Source organism: Choloepus didactylus, chromosome 11 (assembly GCF_015220235.1).
Source record: "Choloepus didactylus isolate mChoDid1 chromosome 11, mChoDid1.pri, whole genome shotgun sequence".
Lineage (NCBI taxonomy): Eukaryota > Metazoa > Chordata > Mammalia > Pilosa > Megalonychidae > Choloepus > Choloepus didactylus.
This window is the reverse complement of record NC_051317.1, coordinates 71,091,550-71,113,628: the sequence shown is the minus strand read 5'-3', so window position 1 is coordinate 71,113,628 and position 22,079 is coordinate 71,091,550. Positions and strand designations below refer to the sequence as shown.

The window sequence follows — 22,079 nt, the reverse complement described above, 5'->3', positions numbered from 1 at the left end:
AAAATGGTTTAAACCAAGAGTCTTAAATATTCTTAAAGAGCTAAAGGAAACATTTGACAAAGAACTAGATGAATCCTGGAAAATAATGTCTTAACAAATATGAATAAAGATATAGAAATTATATGAAGGAAAATGGTAATGTAGGAGCTGAAAACTATAATAAATGAAATAAAAATGCAGTAAAGGAGTTCAACAGCAAATTTGAATAAGCAGAAGAAAGAATCCATAAACTATCCAGTCTGAGAAGGAAGAAGATAAAGAAATGAAGGAAAGTAAACAGAGCTAAGAGACTTGTTGGACACCATCTCCTTATATTGTTTTTATATAAAGAGATAATGAGATTCTCAGCAGGAGAGGGAAAAGACAAAGGGGCGGAAATAATATTTGAAGAAATAATGGTCTAAAACTTCCAAAATTAGATAAAAGATTTGAATGTACACACCCTGGAAGCTCAACAAACTTCAATTAGGGTAAACTGAAAGACATTTACACTGAGACACTTTAAAATCAGACTGTTGAAAGCCAAATTTAAAAGGGACTCTTCAAAAGCACAAGAATGAAGCTTTTCCTTTTCATATACGTGAAGCTTATGTAAGATTAACAGTTGATTTCCCATCGGAAATGGACATCCAGAAGGCACTGGATGACATATCTAAAGTGCTGAAAGAAAAAGCTAAACTATCAACAGAGAATTCTCTATATTAGAAAACTACCCTGCAAAGAAGTAGAAATTAAAATATTCTGAGAAAAACAAAAGCAGAGTAAATTTGTTGCTAGTGAAACTGATATACAAGAGAAGTTCAAGGGAGTCCTTCCGGCTGATATAAAATGATATTAGAAAATAATGCAATGTCATGCAAAGAAATAAAAAAACACTGGCAAATAATTACAAAAGTAAATACTGTATATTGATCCTGGAGTAGTGAGTGGTGATGATCAAGATGGTGATTGGGTCAGGCACCAACACTGAGAGCAGCTGGACTGTCCCCCAAACATATGCGCTCCAGCTGGGCCAACCCTACCCAACCACCATGCACCCCAACCATGAACTGACCAGTCAGAGGGGCAAGGCCAGCTCAAGCCAGCTGCTCTTCAATGGCTACAACTAATCTGGTTTTAAATTTTTCTCCCTTTCTTCCATGGGTAAGCTGTAACAGATCTAAAGACGCACTGATCTAGAAGATGTGTGCATTGTAAAGAGACTGTTCTCAAGCAGCTTAGTGGTCATTGTGGGCCTCAAGCTCCTACAAAGCTAAAGGTTTGCTATTTTAAGAAGGGGACTGAGCAGGGTGGCGTGGCATCATTCATGGGCAAGGGGCACTGAGCTGTGGTCCTTGCTTGGCCTACCTCTGAACCCAATGAAGATGACCCACTTCACTCTGTCAGTTATACAACAATTTGGATTCTTGCAGAGCCAGCTGTTTGGTTTTGGAAATGAATCACACAGCAGATTTTGAAAATGGGTGGTGCTGCTCCTGACTCCGTCAAAGGTGGAGAAACAAGACTTAACACGGAGAAAGTACTTCAAGGACAAGGAATAAAAGAGCCTCTTTCAGAAACTGGATTTAAACAAGCAGCCACCAGGGGTATATATCTTAAAAATGTCAAGTTTACTCATGCTTTCTCTGGTGATCTCATGAGGACTAAGCAGTCCATGCATGGGATTTTGGAGAAAAGCAAATTTTGCAATAATATGACAGTAAAGTATGATTCAAGACTTCGAGAAAGGAAATATTGGGTTGCAGAAGGTGAGGTGCTGACTGAGCTAAGGGCCTTGGTGAAAGTAGCTGGGGAGGAATGCCCTACTTTCACCCCACCCAGAGGAGAGATGTTGGACCAGGTGAAAATGCATGGAAAAGACTTTTTTGAAAATCTTTGTCAACTGATCCTGGAAGAAGCAGGTCAAAACAAAGTTCTCACAAGGTGCACCAGGCAACTCTCTGGAAACTTCTTTAGCAGAAATATTTCCTTTAGCAAAAACCTTGGATCCAAATTTAATTCAAATGGCAGTACTATGGGATTAGTAGACATGTCTTCTTGGTGAGTCCATAGAGCTTATATGAGAAGCCTGTTTGATTATTTTCTGACTGACCTTAAGTGTTCCTTTCCAGCAACTATGAGCAAGTCTGAGATTGCATCAGTCAGTCCCAATAAAGGGATTAGTCTCTTTATCATAAATCTGGAGGAAGGAAAAGAAGGTAAACCCACAGTTAAGCATATTTATATGATCCTAAAGGAGCATCTAAACAGAGTGACTGAAACCCACTAAGTTTAGGCCTACATCAAAATCTAACCATTTTGAGCCTCTGAGGAAGAGAGTGCCTCTGGCCTTGTTGGTTTCTGTCCTCTGATAGTGCTGATTTGCAAACAGTTAAATCAGCTTTCTGTTATGACAGGTTATAAAGTTCAAATGCAATCATAGGCACATAAGACCCTAATGTAAAACCATTTAGAAAGGACTTATTTGCTTGAGTTCAGTTGGCATGTTCCAGAGTAATTTTCCCACCCTGCCCCATGCTATCTCCAGATGGTAAATGGATGAAAGAGCTCACTGTTGTAAGATGGGGGATTAACAACCCTGTTACTGTGTTTCTTTCCTTTTTTCTTATGTCAATATTTTTCTTTACTGTCTGAAAATCTAGCCTATTTTACTGGCTCTTGGTAAGATACTGTATGCTTTTTACTGTCCCAACCAGTGTTTGAGAGAAAAAAATGGTTTGCTCTGTAATTCTTACTGCATATTTATAGTGACAATATGTTATTAAAAACAAAAAAATTCTGTCCTTTAAATGAAAATTCTTTACTGCCATAAGTTTATGTAAAGTAAAATGACACTAAAGGTTGTTTTTTTTTTTTTTTTTTTTTTTTTTGTATAGGGATCAACTTTTGGAATTTGTGGGTTTGGAATGTGAATGAATGGAGGTTATGATTTCAGGATGGTCTAGTGTGGAACAGAAGTTAAGGCATTATGTGATTTAAAAAAATTAAAGAAGGAGTCTCTGAGAAGGAGAAGATAGAAGAGCAACTCTTTTAAAACTTTAGTCTAAATTAGTCTATTTTGCAGAAGACAAGTTACTAGAAACCAAGAAAGCAAGTAATAAGTTTAGCTAAGAGAATAAAAGTGAAATATCCACTTGCTTCTTTTTTAACCAATAAGCTGAAGAATTTACAGTTTAAGGAAGGCTTTAGAGAAAGTAAACAGTTAACAGTACACTATACAGTAACCTCAAAATAAAAGAGGAGGCACAGTTGAAAACAGTGATGCCGTGATAACCCAACTGTGGTTCAATTGTGGAAAGTACAGATGAGTTTACTGTTTCTTTCCACCAGATGGCGCTAGAGAAAATGGCTTTTGATTTACCTAATTTTGCCCAGAAGATTAGTCCCTTAAAAATCCTTATGTATTGATGGAGCTTGCTTCTAAGTTATTATGTTAATGAAAGCTGTGAGTCTAGTCTTAAATGAGGATTAATGCTAAAGTTGTTAGTTCAGGCTGTAGTCACATATAGTCAACATTTATTTTCAGCATCATTTAAATCACATATGAAGTACAGCATTGAACGGTTCCTCAATGTGTCCAGTACCACCAGGATTTCCTGCCAGTATTGAAACAGAACCTGTGGTTGAGCTCCAAGGAAGTGAGTGAAAACTTGAAAGACTAACAGAAAAGGACAAATAATAGTAAATATCCACATTCCCACCATTCAGAAATAATAACTGTTAACATTTCATTGTATTTGCTTTCCTTCTTTTTCTATGAAGACATAGAATATTAAGATGGAAAGTAAGTCCCCTTAACCAGTTCTTGCATTGAGTTTACGTATACTTTCATCTATTTTTTACATTTCACCTAGTACCCCTAAGGAATCTATTGTTTTGTTGTTTGTAAAATGTACACAGATGTCATTGAGATGAACATATTCTTTATTTTCACTTAGTATATTTTGGGGCTCTTTGTTGCTTTGTTGTTATAATTACTTATAACCACTGTATTCTATTGACTAAATATTAGCATATTTTGTTCAAAAAAAAAAAAAAAAAAAGAAGGGGACTGAAATCTGCAGCTACAGTTACTCCAATACCATATTATCCTTCCAGTTGAACAGCAGAGGTAAACAGTATGCATATACACAACAGAAGATTGCCTGCAGGCTTGTGTGTGCTGTCAACCAGTAACACCTGTTACTTGACTTGCCTTTGGAGCATGACCATGGGGAATGTGCAAGTCTTTGATACCATGAATTTGAGAGCTGTGAACATGATCTCTGCTCACAACAGCCCTTTGGTGGTATTGGCTTTCAATCCAAGTGTTATCAAACTTGCTACTGTTCTGGAGAAGGGGTCTGTGATTAGGGAACTTTCTATTCCAGAGGGACAAAAACTCTTTTAGTTTTAGAGAGGAGTTAGGGGGGATGATATCATCTGCTCCTTGGCCTTCAGCATGGACAACAGCTTCCTTTCTGCATCTGGTAACACTGAGACTGCATATCTTCAAACTTGGGACTGTGAATGTAAAACCTCAGGAGGAATCCACCACCTGGACTGGTTACTTTGGGAAAGTGCTCATGACTTCTACCAGCTACCTGCCCTCTCAAGTAACAGAAAAGTTTAACCAGGGTGGAGCCTTTGCCACAGAGTCTTCCTGCTGTTTATTGCCACAAAAACATCTTTTCACTAGTGACAATTTAGAAGATTTCCTGATTACTGGTGGGAGCTTTCAATGTATACTTATATATGTACAACCTAGATCTCCAGGAAGGTGGCAAGTGTATCCTGAAGGAAAAGCACAATTATGGAGATAGCTAATGAAGTCCTAGACTCCACATCTCATGACTGCCCTTTAGTAACTCAGACCTGTAGCCTAGCTAGAGCGAAAGCCTACCCAGGTTCCCTAAGTGCCATGGGTGGTGCTTGTTTGGGAAGATGAAACCAGTGCCCTGTGGTTGGATGGAGACAGGAAGCATCCACCCATGATCCTTGGGACTGTTTGAACTTTGACTTTGAATTCTAACTGCTGAAGCAGAGAACATTGGCTTGACAAATGACATAGTGTTACGCTACTGTGAATTTTGACCTGAATTAGGGGAGAGGTTGTCAGGGACTTAAAAAAAATTGTAGCTGTGGTCTAATTCTGTACCATAGAGAAATACATTGTTTTCACTTCAGCAGCTTTTGATCTTGCTTTGAATTTTAGCTTTTTGTTTGTTTTCTCTTTTTGCCAAAATTAACTGTTTTGTGAATCCCCTGAAACCTCTTTGCTTTGCAGGCACCATGTGCTAAGCCCACATAGAAAAGTTAAAAGCCACTTTATAACAAACTGAAATCATTTGGTTTTTTAATGTATGCATATAGTGATGAGCGTAGCTGAGGGAAAGGCCATGTCAGATGGAGAGGTTCTGGCTGTAAGGTGGGTTCTGCTCTGTGGGGCCCTGGGGCTACTACCACAGAGCTTGTCATGCACTGATGCCCCTGGAGGAAAAACCTCTTCCTGTAGAACCGCACCAGACCCCTTCTCTGCATTTTGTTTTGTTAATTAAATTCCGTCCAGATTGGATCATTCTGGGGTTTCTTCCTGAGTGGAGTTTTATTTCTGATCTTGTTTTCCACTTGGGTATTAGAAAAGAGAGGTTGTTTCTTACATTTATAACTTTTCCTCCTGAAAGCAGATGAACTTGAAAGAATGCCTGGAAGTACCTGGAAGGAAGGAAATTTAATTTAATTTATAAAATTAATTTATCATCTGTTCTTTTACTTTAATCTTCCTGTTGAATAATTATCTGATTTTTTAGGAAAGTTTGTAGCTACTCCTATGTCCAAGAAAGCCCAGCATTCAAATTTGGATGGGTTTCCAGATTGTCTTGTTTGGGGTTCCACTGCTTGTCAGGAGGCTCTTCTCATATATGTCAGAAATATCAGACAGGTGGAAACACGGAGAAAAGCCGGTGGTGAACACATCCTTCGCTAGATTGATATGTTCCTTTTCTATTTTAATCTTTAAAGCATTGTTCAGCAAATTAAGGAAAGATTGTGTTTACAAGTTTCCTCATTTCCATAGCTTCCCTTTTCAATTTTATACTATTAAAGCAACCTCAAATACCTCAACCTCTGCATTCCAAACCAAGACACATAGTAGTTAAACTTGTGAGGGAACTGAAGGGGAGTTAATGGCATGAAAGATACAGATTCCTTGGAATGGTGAAAGTTTAAGGACTGAAACAAAAAATAAAAATATTATATAGCTAATGCCTTTGTGTTTTTTCAGATTTTTGACCCAGAGGAAGGATCCAAGTTGTTTGTTCTCAAGACATTCTTTGTAACTTAGACTAGTTGAATCACTTGTAAAAGGAAAAGGGAAATATACTGATAGCCTCTCACCAAGCACCCTGATTTTAGTTCACTCTCTATCTCTGGGGCCTGCTTATAAAGTGACTGACCCTAAGGTAAAATTGTAAATGCCAGTGTATGCCTAGAGTGAGCTCTGACTACAGCAGAAGTCCCCAGAAGAGCAGCTTATTTATGGCAGAGTTGAAAGGAGGGAATGGACCGGACTTTTCTCTAAATTAAAATCTCTAGCATGTCCATCCTGGATCCTTGACAAAACATGACCCACAATAACATCATCTGAGACTGTGGATCTGTTGGGCTCTGTACAAGGACATTTCTTTACTGGAATAATCAGAAGGACCTCAGCAGAACAGTCTTGACCCATACCAGACTCTTGTGGAGGAGGACCCAAAGAGTTTCTCTCTCTGGAGCTTAATTTCTGAGGTGGCACAGTCGGCCAGAGTGAGTGTTAATGGGGACATATATCAAAATTATAAATAACAGGTGTGGACTCCCAAACTAGGGCTTCCTGATGACCAAAGAGGGATTGCATTTCATATTTTGTGTTAAAATATGATTAATTTTGGTAACTCCTTGTCAACTTTGACCAAACTTGTGATGATTTGGGAATCTCATCTAGTTTGCTGGGTTTCTTACAGTCTAAATTTTATGCCTTCATCTTGCTTTGGGATGGTGGTCCTAGAAGATGTTTGGAAATTACTTTGCCTCTTTCAGCCTCAGTTTCCTCAACTGAAGGTAGTGAAGTTGCCACTGATGCCCTGTGGTGGCCCCTCTCCTCCACAGATGCTCCCAGGCAGGGGAGATGCACTCAGGTGACCATGCAGGTGCTTCCTTCTTAGGCACTAGGAAAACTTGGCTGGGCCTTGTCTGCTTTAACCCCTTTGCCCCAGAGAGGGAGAACCAAGGATTCTTGGTTGAGAAAAACTAAATAGATTCATTTGTTTTCTAAGCATCCTGAGGATTATCCACTGCTCCCTCTTTCCTTTCCTATTTCACTGTCCTGGGCACCATTTCCTCTGCTCACAGGGGCAGTGTCTGAATCTCCTGGCAGGCCTGAGGTTCTGGCAGGTGAGACAGGGAGAGGAAAGGAGAGAAGAGGTGAAATCAAAGTTGTTGGTGTAGTGCTACTCCTTCTACCATCCTTGGAATTTGTAGGAAAAGGGACTGTAGCTGACAAAACAGAAGACATGTAATAATTTGCTCAACACCAAAATATATCATATCTTTCCAAACTTCACAAAAGATCTAGGAGGTGGTGGAAAACAAAGGCTTGGCACTTAATGCACTGGTATGAATTGGGACCAAACCTTTCATCTTTTCTAAAATGATTGAACCAATAAATGGCTTGAAACTGGAGTCAATTATGTTAAAATGGAAACTTTTTGTGGAATTTAATGGTTTTTATTCTATTCTGGTTCCTAAATACAAAGCTGAGTGGAAATGAAGCAAAAATTATTAATTGTAATTCAGATTTGAGCTTATGTGTGGATATCATTGCGATACCTTCATACCAATAATAAGACTGTCTACATCTGTCATGGAGGTGGTGGGGTCAGGCAGTCACCATCACCAAACTATGCAGCAACCACTGTGGCTTGTTTATGTGCCATGTGGGACTCAAGGCAGGCAGCTGGGGAAACTCAGTTGCAGAACTTGCCACCAAGTCAGAGACAACAGAGACCCAGGTATGCCCCAGTCCCAGAGGAAATCACATTCCAATGGGGACCTCTGATGAGGGTGGGAACTCCCACTTTCTCAGCTTCTCTCTGTGGGGGACCCATGAGCTCAGTGGTTGCTACTCCCTGCCAAGGAGCTAGTTCTTCAGAGTCATCCTAATCACAGTTTGCTTTGGAGATTAGAGAAAAGGAAGAGTCTTCTTCTCTTCTGAACAGTCTGCCATGGGCCACATGGAGAAAAGACTAAGAAATGTTGATTTGCTTATATTTCAGCAAAGGAAAATGGGACAATCAGTGATGGAGAAACATATTCTTTGTTGATTCCTGTTAGGTGTTCATGGTTTACATAATGGGGTTGGCATGAAGATATCATGAGAGCCGTGTCCCCTGCCCCAAAACTTTGTGGCTCCTTTTGTCTTTACTTAGAGCATGAACAGATCACTTGTTTGAAATGTGTGCTGCCACTTGTAGCTAGCAGAGCTGAAAATCCAAATACATAACTTTACAGGTGTATTGTGTAATCATTAAATTCAAGATGTACAGCTGTTTGGGAAGAATACTTTATACAGAAGTCTGATGTTTTATTGGCAACTTATTTTTATTGAAGATATATACTTAGAGTTATTTGCCAAACAGCCAGATATGTCTGATATATATTTTGGTTCTTACACAGTTTATAACATCCTTGGACCCACGTTGTGCCTTCCATGCTGGATTTTGTGAAGCATCAAAAATTTGGATTTTGAGGTATGTCCAGGCCTTTTTTTGATGTTCCCCAGTATCTGACTAAGGAAGTCTTTAATTTGGAAAAATGAAACTTTTGTTAGCTCAGAATTTAAAGTCACTGTTTTGACTCCTCACTCCCCACCCCTGTTAACATTTTTGCCAAGATGTCATTTAAATGTGTGCTTTTTTAGTCTTCCTTTTAGTTGAACCTGCTGTATGTGTTGCTGGTACATACAGGAGTGGGGATAAAAAGATGTGTATGTGTGTACGTGTATGTGTGTATGCCTGCCTCTAAATGTGCTTATTGATCACATTCCATACAAAATTTGATTGCTGTTAGCATTTTATAACTTCCTTAAGAAATCAAAACCCACATTGTTATAAAAAAATATATAAAAGCAAAAGTTGTATTTTTGGTTTGTAACTCCTCTTTTTTTCTGCATAATTTTAAAGGCAAATGCACAAAACAATATTTTTCAATTTATCTTAATAGGCACATAATATATAAAGATGTAATTTCTGGCAATATCAACATAAAGTTGCAGGGACAGAGATATATAGGAGCAGAAATTTTGTGTATTGTTGTAACTATTTCAGTATTGATTTGAAATAGGTTTCTGTATGTTTAAGATTTTAATTTTAATCCCAAGGTATTCATTAAATACAAAAAAAAAAAACCAAAAATATATACTAAAGAAGAAAATTAAAAGGTAATCGAAATGTTACACTCAAAAAATAAAAAAATACAAAAGAAAGTAGTAATGGGGGAATTGAAAGAAAAATATGTGACAAATAAAATAAATAGCAAAATCGCAGATGTGTTTCCTTGTAAGTGATTATTTTAAATGTAAATTGAATATACTGTCCAATTAGAAGACAGAAATTGGCAGAATGGATAAAAAATGTTGATCCATGTATATGCTGACTATAAGAGACTCACTTTAGATCCAAAGACACAAACAGTTTCAAATCGAAAGAATAGGAAAAGATGGTACATGACAGTAGTAACCAAAATACCTGTGGTTGCTACAGTAATTTCAGAAAAAAATAAACTTTAAAATAAAAATTGTTACAATAAACAAAGAAGTACATTATAAAGTGATGAAATGGGAAATCCAGAAAAACACATGCAATTCTACACATATATAACCTAATAACAGAGCTCAAAATATAAGAAATGAAGATTGACATAATTGAATGAAGAAATGACAAGTTCTACAACAATAGTTTGAAACTTCAATATGCGCTTTCGATAATGGATAGCACAACTAGCCAGAATAAGAAAATAGAGGATTTAAACAACTCTATAAAGCAGCTAGCTGCTAGCCCCAACAGACATATGCAGAACGCTACTTCCAATAACAGCAGAATACATATTCTACTCAAGTGCACATGAAATATTCTCCAGCATAGAACATATGTTAGGCCATAATGCAAAGCTTGATTTTGCGGGAGCCTGTGACCAAGTGGGAATGGAGTGGCACAGCCATTGTTGCCAACAATTTCCTTCTCCCCATGATCCAGTCAGTGATTTGATTAGTCCATCGACCCTGAAGCCAAGACTTGTCTCTTACTTAGTTCTGGACCCCACCTGGCCAACATGAGTGATGTAGAGGAGAACAACTTCAAGGGCAGAGTCTCACTCTCAGTCAAAAGCTCCAGTGGGATCTCCTGCTCATGTAAAATCTGAGAGCAGATCAGGATCTCGTGGTCTATCAAGGGTTTCCAAATACTTTGAATCCCATTCTCAATTGAGATAAAAGTCCAAGTTGAGATCAAGGAGCCATTCTCACAGACGTTACACTCGATCCAGATCCCACTCTCATTCTCATAAGAGGCAGTCTGCAAGTAGATCATAAACACTGGAAAACCGGTGTCGAAGGACATGAAGTCATTCTCCAATGTCTAACCTGAGCAGACATACAGGCAGCAGGGAGAATCTCAATCCCAACACATGTCTTGGATTATTTGGCCTCAGTTTGTACATAACAGAAAGAGATTTTGTGAAGTATTTTCTCCATATGGACCAATGGTGTCAATGTTGTTTATGATCAGTGAACCCAGGTGATTGCAAGGATTTGCTTTTGTTTATTTTGAGAGAATAGATGACTCAAAAGAGGCTATGGAAAGGGCAAATTGAATGGAGTAAGATGGTAGGAGAATTCGTGTGGATTATCCTGTCACTAAGAGTGCACACACCTACACCAGGCAACCACATAGACAGACCCGTTCATAGTGGTGGTGGCGGTGGAGATGGAGGTGGCAGCTGACAGTGAGACTCTTACTATGATAGACGATATGATCGTGGATATGACAGATATGAAGACTATGTTTAGTGGTACAAGAGAAGATCACCTTCTCTTTATTATACAATTCAGATCATGATCAAGATCTCATTCCTACAGCCCAAGACACTATTGAGAAACTGAATTGTTGCAGTTGGGGACATGTTTTCTTTTTCTTTCTCTCTTTTGTTTAACTCTGGGTTTCTCCAAGCTTTTAATCCTTGCTACTCCTTAAAAAGAATCCTTTAAATATCTTTGGTTTATTTAGCATCTACACTTTTTACAAGTGTTTTCCTCCCCTTTTATTATACTCTTGAAGATGTAATTGTCATTTTGAGTAAACATCTTGAGTGAAAAAGGAACCCCAGTGTTATGCTTTGTAAATTATTTTTCATTGCTTTTAAAGAAAATTAACTCATAATCAAGTAAGGAAAGAAACTGACACTTTTAAAGCTTCTTTTGTGCTAGACATTGTACTAGTGATCTGCATTTACAACCTTCCCTTATTTCACTTTCTTTTGGATATCATAGTAATACACAAAGTAGTTCAGTCATGTCAAGTTTGGGGTCGCATGAACAAAAATAGTTGAGTGTAGAAAAGTTTCAAGTTATTATAAAAGAAAATACTTGGTCATTTCTTTTGAAGAGTGGAATTCTTGGACCCTAAAATTAAGTCTTTGTGTTTTAGAGATGGAGAGCTTGTTGTATTTTAAATCCAGCTGTTAAACCTTACAAACTTAAAGTGTGATTTTTTTGTGTTAAACTTGTTGAAGTTTAAATATTTCCTTAATTAGTGAAGTACAACCCTTATTTTTTAACTAGAGCAACTTCTGTAATTTGCTGTTAGAAATTTTCATATTGGAGCAACAGTTAAGGCTATTGCATAGCACAAAGTCCTTAGAAGATAGGTATGGGCAAAAGTAGTCTCTCAAATAAAAGTTAATTTATCTGAAAAAAAAACAAAGCTCAAAAAATTTTCAAAGTTGACATCATGCAAAGGGATGTAACTAGAAATCAATAACAAGAAAAATGGGAAAATTTACAAATATCTTAAAATCAAGCAATGCTTTCATAAAGAAGGTCAAAGAAGAAATCACAGCAATATTAGAAAATACCTTGAGATGAATGAGAAGAAAAATAAAGCATGCCAAAACTTTTGAATGCAGTGAAAGCAATGCTCATTTATAGCTATGAGTGCTATGAATTCAAAGCTATAGGTGTGAATGCCTACATTAAAAAGATCTCATATTAATCACTTAACTTTATAGCTTTTGGAATTAGTAAAAGAAGAACAAGCCTGCTTCTGTTGATAGGATTTTCACTGAGACAAGGATGCAAAATAAGTTTATCAAATGTCACTATTCCCATCATAAGTCTCACTATTTTTCAATCTCCACCTTTCCATAAGAAACCAAATCATGTCATTAATTCAACTTACTTTTTCTCTTATGATAAGATATCAGTTTTAAAACAGATATTTTAAGATTTGGAACATTGAAAATCACTTGAACCAGTAATTGTAACCCTGAGCCTGGCAGTCTCTTCCTTTAACCTGTATAACAAGGTAAACTTTTTAATCCACAATCAAAACAAAATGGCTACCAAGGTGATCACCCAGTCTGCTAAATACTTACCATCATGAGACAAGTTATTCCAAGTAACCACTAGAGGTAATTAAATAATTGTTTACCATTGCATATCAATGATTGGTATCTTATCTATTATTGGTAATGGGGTTATTAATGGCTTTACATCCAGCAGAAAATATAAACATTCACAGATGCACATCTGTGCCTGTCTGAATATATTGTGTCCCCCAAATGCCATTATCTTTGATATAATCTTGTGTGGGCAGACGTTATCAGTTTTGATTAGATTTCTTTGAGTGTTTCTTTGGAATGTGCCCCACCCAGCTGTGGGTGAAGACTCTGATGAGATATTCCCATGGAGGCATGGCCCCACCCATTCAGGGTGGGCCTTGATCAGTGGAGCCATATAAATGAGCTGACTCAAAGAGAAGGAACTCAGTGCAGCTGTGAGTGACATTTTGAAGAGGAGCAAGCTTGCTAGAGAGGAACATCCTGGGAGAAAGCCATTTTGAAACCAGAACTTTGGAGCAGATGCCAGCCATGTGCCTTCCCAGCTAACAGAGTTTTTCCAGACACCATTGGCCATCCTCCAGTGAAGGTACACATCCTCCAGTGAAGGTACACAACTTTTGATGCATTATCTTGGACACCTTAAGACTGTAACTGTGTAGCCCAATAAACCCCCTTTTTATAAAAGCCAATCCATCTCTGATGTTTTGCATTCTGCAGCATTAGCAAACTAGAAAAACATCTTTGTAGTCTGTTGTCTGCAACCAATTATAGAAGCACATACTTTCCCAGTCCAAGTTTGTTTTGTTTTGCTAAAACTGTTGGAATGCAATATAGTGGCTTTTAATAATGGGAATTTATTAGCTTACAAATTTACAATTCTAAGACCATGAAAATGTCCTAATTAAGACATCAACAGGACCATACCTTCTCTGAACAGTGGTGACCAGCAAGCTTGGTTTTCTCTGTCATATAGCAAGGCACATGATGATGTCTGCTGGTCCTTCTCTCCCAGGTTTTGTTGCTTCAGCTTCTACCTACTCTATCTGTGCCTTTTTTTCTAAACTTCTCTGGGGCTTTTTTTCTGTGAGTTTCTCTTAATTTCATCTCTTTTATCCTCTTAGAAATCCAGTAAGGATTAAGATCCACCCTGGGGCAGGCCTCAATTGAAATCACCTAATCAAAAAGTCCCACCCACAATAGCTCTGAACCCACAGGAATGACCTTTTCTGGGGTACGTAACAGCTTCAAACTACCACAGAGTTCAATACGGAAACAGAAATCTTTTTACATATTTTAAGCAAAGAAAATTGAAATTAGATGTTCCCACAATTATTGAAGTTTTGGAGGAATGGGCTTTAAGATATGCTTAGAAATGACCCAGAGATCAATAAACAGTTACTGCATGTGGAAATTACTCTGAGTTCACACCTGACCCACTTACTTTAAAAACTCACACCAGTAGAAGAAATCCAAATTTCAGGAAGCTGTCACATAAAAGCTACCACCAACAGTGCTATCACCACAACTGCTCTTCAGATACAGAAAAGTAGAGGAGGGACATTGGAAATGTGTTGCAGAATAATCACCCACATTTCTGACCTTTTTGGTAAAGCAGAAAGCAAGCCAAAAATTGGTGGCTGGTAACAGCCACCTTGCAACATCCAGATCTTGCATGAGTACATACAGTATTTATGATCTAAAGCACAAAGAAGTGTTGGAAATATAAATTATGGCTAGTTAGTGAATTATGTAGTTTGTTTGTTTCTCAATACAGGAGGATGCTGTCAAAAGTAAGTCACCTAAGGTATTTAAATATCAGGTGATTTTATATTTTAATGTTGTTTTTCAAAGAACTATGTTTTGAATTTAGTTATCTACTCTATATTATTTTTCTTCCCTATTCATTAAAACATTCTTTTATCTAAATTAATTCATTTTTCTGCTTTACAGGCATTTACTTTTTTATTTTTTTCTAACCTCTTGATTTCAATGTTTATTCAACTTATTTTTTATTCTTAATATTTTATATGTATATTCAGGGCTATAAATTTTTTCTGAGTTTTGCATCCCAAAATTCCAACATATTATATTTTATGTGTTATGGAATCTTTCTTTACATTTTTAGACAGAATGCTTTCTCTATTTCTTCAATCATCAGTTTTAGAGTCTTCTTATGATCACAGTGAATCTTTAGAACATTTGGGGGAAAATAGAATCTTTACAACATCAAATCTCTAAACCCTTGGACAGTGAATTTACTTACATTTCATTAGATTTCCTCTAATGACATTCAGTAATATTTTGTTATTTTCTAAATAGACATCTGATACTCTGCCATTAGTTTGATTTTTGATGCTACTGTAAAATATTTTACACTTTCTTATTTGTAAAATTTATTTAAAATTTTATGCTGCTGCCACAAAAAACAATTGAATGTTTTACTCACTTAACATTTTATTGAAATTTTGACAAAGTTATACCAATATAATCACCATCCATAACATCATGTAGAACCTAGTAGCTTTTCTGAAGACATTCTCTTGCTCTTTCCTGGATGGTAAACCTTCAAAAGTGACCACTCTTCTTACATCTATTACCCTGAGTATTGTTGCCTATGTTTGAACTTCATCAAAATGAATCTCATTGTATATCCTCTTTAGTGTCTGATTTTTTTTTTTTTTTTTTTTTTGCTTTCTGTGACTCACCTATACTGTTTCATGAAGGTGTAGAGCTAATCCAAGTCCTTATTAGGAAAACAGCTTGAGAGAAAATGAGGAGAGATCTAGAAATTGTAGCACTGTAAAATCACAATGTTTGAGTCTGACCCCAAAGTAAAGGAGAATGTCAAGAAGTTTCTTAGACAGCCATGAAATGTAGAGATGATTTAGCAGGGGCTTCCAGGAATCCTTGACTCCAAGTTGGCCATAATAGATGTCCTGAATTTCCCAGGAAGATCCCTGCCTGAGTTTCCCTGCCACACGTATTCTTGGTGGGAGAAGTCCATGAAAAGCATAGACTCGGTGCAAATTTGGTGATCATTTCAGAGTTCAGCAGCTGGGCCCTATGCACACTGTGGTTGGAGGCCTGAAAGGCATAGTCTCATGACTCCCACAGACAATATATATATATATATACACATACAAATGGCCAGAGAGTATTCCATTGTATGATTAAGTCGCAAGTTCTGTATCCATTCTATGATGAAAGCGTCAGAGCTGTTTCCAGCTTTGACTTTTATGAAGAAAGCTACAATATTCATTATTGTACATGAACTTTAATACAAATATGTAGTATTTCTATTGAATATATACCTTGGAGTTGAATTGCTGTGTCATGTTATGTGCATGCTCAGCTGTAGTAGATGCTAAGAAAGAGTTTTCAAAGTGATCTTATAAATATACACTCCCTCCAACAGAGTATAAGAATTTTAGTTTCTTTGACTCATCACCTACACTTACCAGAGGGTAAACACTACCTGAGTGTATGTCAAATCAATAAAAAATTAAAAATAAAAACTTTACCTTAATTTTCTTGAAATTAATTCCTCTTCCCAATTTCTAATATCTTTATCACTTTTCTACATCATCATATTATTCTAAACAGATACATTAGCCTTCAGCAAGCACTGACTTTGAAGAGACCCTGTGGATATGATTTCTGTTCAATGCAATTGTTAGGGCACAATTATTTTTCTTCTCCATTATCTCAATGGCTTCCTATCACCTTTGCCACAGAGCCATATCCCATGTTGTTCTTCTTCAAGTTCTCAATGCAATAAAAAGAGAATGTTTTTGCCTTCTGTATGTATATGTTTTCTTGCATTTTAATCCCCTTTAACATTATCAAGAGTAATCATAGGCCTACAAAATTTTGATATTTTTAAGAGACTTAAGCAATCATTGTGACCAATTATTAAACAATATTATTTATTAAGCAATTATGTGTGTATGTGTGTGCATGTATTCTGAATCACAAACAAGCAAATAGACAAATACAGACCTGATTTCTGCAATTAAAGATTCAGTTCATATATAGCTGAGGTCAATCCATTTTGGTAAATATAAATAATCAATGAAATAGAGGATTTACATATCATATCAATGAGAAACAAAACTTCACCAAAGAAACATTAGTAACTCTTGTCTGTTTCTAGGACATCTAAAAATACTACAGTCCTCCTGAGGCAGGATTAGAATTAGGGTGGTGGCTGGCTAGCGAGCAAAGGACAAATTCCAAGAAGCAGTGGGGCCACAAGAAGAAAGAGATCCCTGAGGAAAAAGGGCAGTAAGCAGCACCTGGTGCCAACCAACCAGCCTGAGTGAATTATCTATGATCAGCGTTCACAAAGGAAGAAAAAGAGGAAGGGAATAAAATAGTTAATAAAAAAATTACAGAATGAACAGGAAAACTATAAAAGCAACCACCCCACAGTGTTGCAGGCCTCTCACCTCTCACCTTTCAAGAGCACCTGCAGGCCCCTCTTGCATGAATACTCAGTAAATTTCTACCTGCTTGCTAAATCTTTGCTGTACCCTTGAATTATTTTTGTGGTGCTGCCAACAATCTAGGAACTCAACACTGGCAACAATCCATTTCCAAATCCACTTGCTAAACAACCTCCTCAAAAATTCCATCCCATTAACTAGCTCAGTGTGTTCAGCAGCATGTTTACTTGATCAGTGCATAGCCAACACAAATAAGCATGCCAGTTAGCGATGTTAATCACATCTTTAGAAAGCTAAGACATCCTGCTTAAATGCATTCACAATTACCCCTTATCAAATGATGAGAGCCCTAAGCTTGTTTTCCCCATGCATTAGCCCCCAAGGAGTGAGTGCCTGATGCCCCCTTCAAATGCCATTTGCCAGCAAGACACCTAGAGTGCACTTTTACCACTGACTGTAAAGAGCCAGTGGGATCATTGACTTATAACATGGAGGCTGTTCTTTCTCAGCTTCTCTGAGATTTACTAAAATAGCATTGAGCACTAATTCAATTTTCCATTTTAATATTAGATTAAATTGGACAAAGGTCAGAAATTACAAAACTGTCAAATTTGTATCATTTGGGCTTTGGAGGTTTTAAAATATACTTACTTTTTGGAAAGTTAATGACAGAAAATGGTAGGCTTTTTTTTTCTTTTAATTTCTATACTTGACAAAAAATACCCCATGGTTTTACCCATTATTTTCTTAATATGTAGTTTTATTAAATGCAAAATCTGTGATCCATTGCTGCAAGCAAGTATATTCCATAACCAAGTATAAAATCAATGCAGGATAACTATCATTCAGAACATTAAGCGCAGTACTAGGAAGCATGTCTACTTGGATGGAACAAATAGTTTTTTCAGGGCCACCTGCATGTCCTTGTTTCTCAGAGAATAAACAACAGGGTTCAGGCTAGGTGTGATGATGGTGTAAAACACAGAAACTAGCCTCCCTTGAATGGGAGAGTAGTGGGAAGAGGGTCTCAGGTAAGCAAAGCTCCCAGTGACATAAAACAGAATGACTGTGATCAGGTGAGAAGAGCAGGTGGAGAAGGCCTTCCAACGGCCCTCAGCAGAGTGGATCTGTGCAATGGTAGAGATGATGAGAACATATGAGATAATGGTGAGTGCACAGGCACTGAAAATTATACACCCACCCACTGCAAATTCAACTTCCTCATTGGTGTGGGCATCACTGCAGGAGAGTCTCATAATGGGGGAGTTATCACAGAAAAAATGATCAATGATGTTGGGGCCACAGGTTGTGTGGAAGATGGCATAGACAGCCCCACTCAGCCAGGCCACAATGACAAGTTCTGTACACAACCTTTTGCTCATAATGATCTCATAGAAGAGGAGCCTCTGGATGGCTAGACAATGATCATATGCCATGGATGTGAGCAAGAAGCACTCAGAGGCACAGGGTAGTGACAGAGATGTAGCACATGTCCAAGAAGGACAGATTCCTCAGGAAGAAGTACATGGGGGTGTCGAGGTGTCTGTCTCTGGTCACAGCTGCAATAATGGAGGTGTTGCCCAGGAGGGTGAAGAGGTAGATGAAAAGGAAAAATGCACTGCTAATAAGCCCCAGTTCAGGAGTGTCTGAGAAGCCCTTGAGAATGAATTCAGTCACAGTGGTGTCATTTGTCATTTCCTTTCCAAATCATGGAAAGAGGGAGACAGAAAAGATTCAAGATAGTTGTCTTAGTACTGTTTAGTGTAAAGGACACAATTACAAACCAGTCCATAGATGTGATCAAAAATAAAATCTAGTCCTAAGCATTGGTTCTGAGTCCCATTTGATTCTTTTTTCATTCTGTCTTACTGCTTCTCTATTAATTCTGGTCCATTACAAATTCTGAAGAAATGAATGATAAATAAAAATGTATTTAGTTGCTGGTTATCTATCTATCTATCTATCTATCTATCTATCTATCTATCTACCATCTATTGGTCTATATTGTAAGAAGTAATATATTTTGAAATAATTTATATAACAATGCAAAAGATTAAATGATTTTGTTCATTCATAAATTATCTACCAAACAAATGCTTTATGCAGACTGCAATGGCTGGAGGTTGCTCTCTACTACATCTGCAGTGATGTGGGTATAACTCAAATGCTCACAGAGGTTGAGCAAATAATGTGAGTGATTGAGTGTGCCAGGAAAGGTAGTGATGGGTGGGTCCAGCAAAGCATTGGCCAGATGAAATTGCAGGCACTCTGAGGCCAAATATTCAAATTTTTTAGTAGAAATATTTTTTTCCAGTTTTAAGTATAATATTTACTAGTTCATCAAACAGAACAATTGGGAACTGGATCTGACTCAGGGGCCTCTGCAACAACCACAAATATATACAGTCCCTGAATCTTCTCTCACATTTTGTCTTGGAAGCTACCAGTTATAGGGCTCTTCCTGGGAAAAGCATCTGGGGCACAGCTATGAAATAATGGACCTTTCTTCAGATCTTTCCAGTACTGCAGACTGTCTCAGTCTGTGGCACATGTGTGGCTGGTAGTTCATCACCATAACTGGACCTGGGAAGAATTATCAAGAATGTTAATAAGACGTAACATTTTTTAGTAAGAATGGGAAATTGAGTGTGGGGCAAAGGGTTCTGACTTGAGGAACAGTAAGTTGGCTGATCTATATCATTAGGAATAAAAGAATGTTAGTTGGAAATCAGAGGTAGTCTCCAAAGGCTAGTTTCAAGTATACAGCTGACAGCAGTGTTGTAAAAACAAGTCTAGAGTCACTGAAGTTTAATTTTAAAAGCATCTATTTAAATTTACTTTTGAGTCTATCCCCATAACCATTTTTATTCTTCATGTCACACCTTATATGTTTTTATGAGTAAATACTTTATAAATTATTTTGATACATTGCTCATGATAAAAGTTAGAACTAGGATTAAAAAATCTCTTATCAATCTTTATATATAAAATAATAGTGATTACCTCTTGGAATAGAATAATAAGATTTTTTTCATAAAAAATTTGGAATAATTACAAATTGGCTTTGTAAAGACAATGCTTTTAAAAATAAAATATGGCAAAATTATTTCAAAAACTGAACATTTCTTCCACTTTTTCACCCTCCTTTTGGAAGATATTACATTAAGTAGAAGTTTTGGAGAATGCCAATAAGAAACAAGACAGATTACATTCTTGGATCTTTGATGAAGGAATGGATGGGATGCCCAAGTTCTCCCAGTACAGAACGAAGAGGTGGCCATTGACTTAACTGAGATGCCTTGATTTGTATGAAAATAACTCCCTGGTGAAGAGACAAAGAAGAGTGGCTCATTCTGCTTAATGTTTTTCTGCTCTAAAAGAGCAACTGATCATCACCGAATAGCTGAAAGATTTAACCTTCCCTGATTTACTTTAATATCCACCAAAAGTGAATGATTAAAACAATTGAAACAATGACCCACTAGGAGTAGAGGAGGGAGTGATTATAGGACTGTAGCTTCAGGGTTAAAACTCAGCTTAGAATTTTGATGTTATTTAACCATTAAACATGATTTTCTCAGCTCTTAAACTAAGAAAATTATACCCATGTGCAAAGCTTTTTTTGAAGGGTTAGTGAAACTTTGTGCATCAAGCTTATTACCTTCTCATTTACGTAATGAAGGAGTTGTGATTCAATGACATTGGAGTCCTATTCTGCCATGAAGCCCCAGATTCTAAGTTTGAAGCAAACAGTATCCAAGAACAGCCACAGGAAAACATGAAGTGGTGCTTCCAGCTGCCCACTTTGTGAACTTCATGACATCCTGTACCTCTTGTCCTGCAACTGCAGAGGGCAAACACTGAGGACAATCACTGAGTAGCTAACGATGACTCCTTCACTTCAGTGGTAGCTCAGCATAAGTAGAGACCTGATGTTGATCATCGTACACCTCAGTACAAATCAAAGTGCTATCTCTGTTGGATATAGCTGGATTTAAAACCATTTCCTTATGAATGAAAGGTGCTCACTTTTATTCCAACCATTTCAAGCATTATGTGTCATTGCAAATAAATTATAGTTGTAGAATAAGATAACGTTCTTGCTGACAAGCATGAAATCATGTTAATTACGTGAATCCCTGTGTTTGCATAACACTGAAAATGTTTTAATTATATGCAAAATAGCAGATAATATACCTGTTTCCTGGTGCTAATAACAATGTAGAAATAGATCTCGAGTTCAAGCTTTAAATGAATTATTTTTCCTAATACCGAGTGTAGAATTGTACCTTGGCTGCTATGGTTTTGATGCTTCTTGAACTCAAAAACATAAGCCGGTAAACTTTGCAAACCAAGGTTAAGATTAGCTATGAGTCCAAAGAATACTGGTAACAGAGACAGGAGATTTGAATTGTATCAGTTGTTCTCTACTCACAAGTTGTTGGATATTAGATCAGTCTCTCAATCCTTGTAACCCTCAATTTCTTCATACACATAACCAAGAAGTTAGTATTTAAAAAATGATTATGACTACTGAATCATTACATAAATATTTCATTTTACTTTCTGGTATATTAAACTAAATAGGGAAATACCTGAAATCTCTGAACTATAATCCAGCTGCCCCGATCTCTTCCAATGATTGTAAAAGACTTTATCTTCTGCCTTTGTGATTGTAAAAAGATGGTACTACCTTTTTTGTTCATTTGTTTGTTTTAATTTAGAAACTTATAACCACAAGGGAAAACCCTGTAATACTAATGGAGGAACTTGAATCAGCTCAAAACTAGCCATTAAATTAGTTCCAGCAGTTTCACTCCTTTGTATTTGTTAATTGTTTCTGCCTATACCTGCTATTGAAATGATAATAATCCCATCTCCCCTCCTTTCTGCTTATACTGGCTATTGAAAGTGTAATGACTTCATTACCCCTTGTAGAATTCATAAAAACCTTGAGCTCCCTAGTCTCTGGGAGACAGATTTTTGGGCCAACCATCTGAT

The 22,079-nt window shown here is 37.1% G+C and overlaps 4 pseudogenes; 3 read left to right on the top strand and 1 right to left on the bottom strand.

The window, feature by feature from the left end:
- Positions 1–1,115: 1,115 nt before the first annotated feature.
- LOC119506047 lies at positions 1,116–4,991 on the top strand (annotated as a pseudogene).
- On the top strand, positions 1,365–2,269 carry LOC119506519 (annotated as a pseudogene).
- A 5,356-nt stretch (positions 4,992–10,347) lies between the features above and the next one.
- On the top strand, positions 10,348–11,168 carry LOC119506389 (annotated as a pseudogene).
- A 6,788-nt stretch (positions 11,169–17,956) lies between these two features.
- LOC119506046 lies at positions 17,957–18,773 on the bottom strand (annotated as a pseudogene).
- Positions 18,774–22,079: the final 3,306 nt, after the last annotated feature.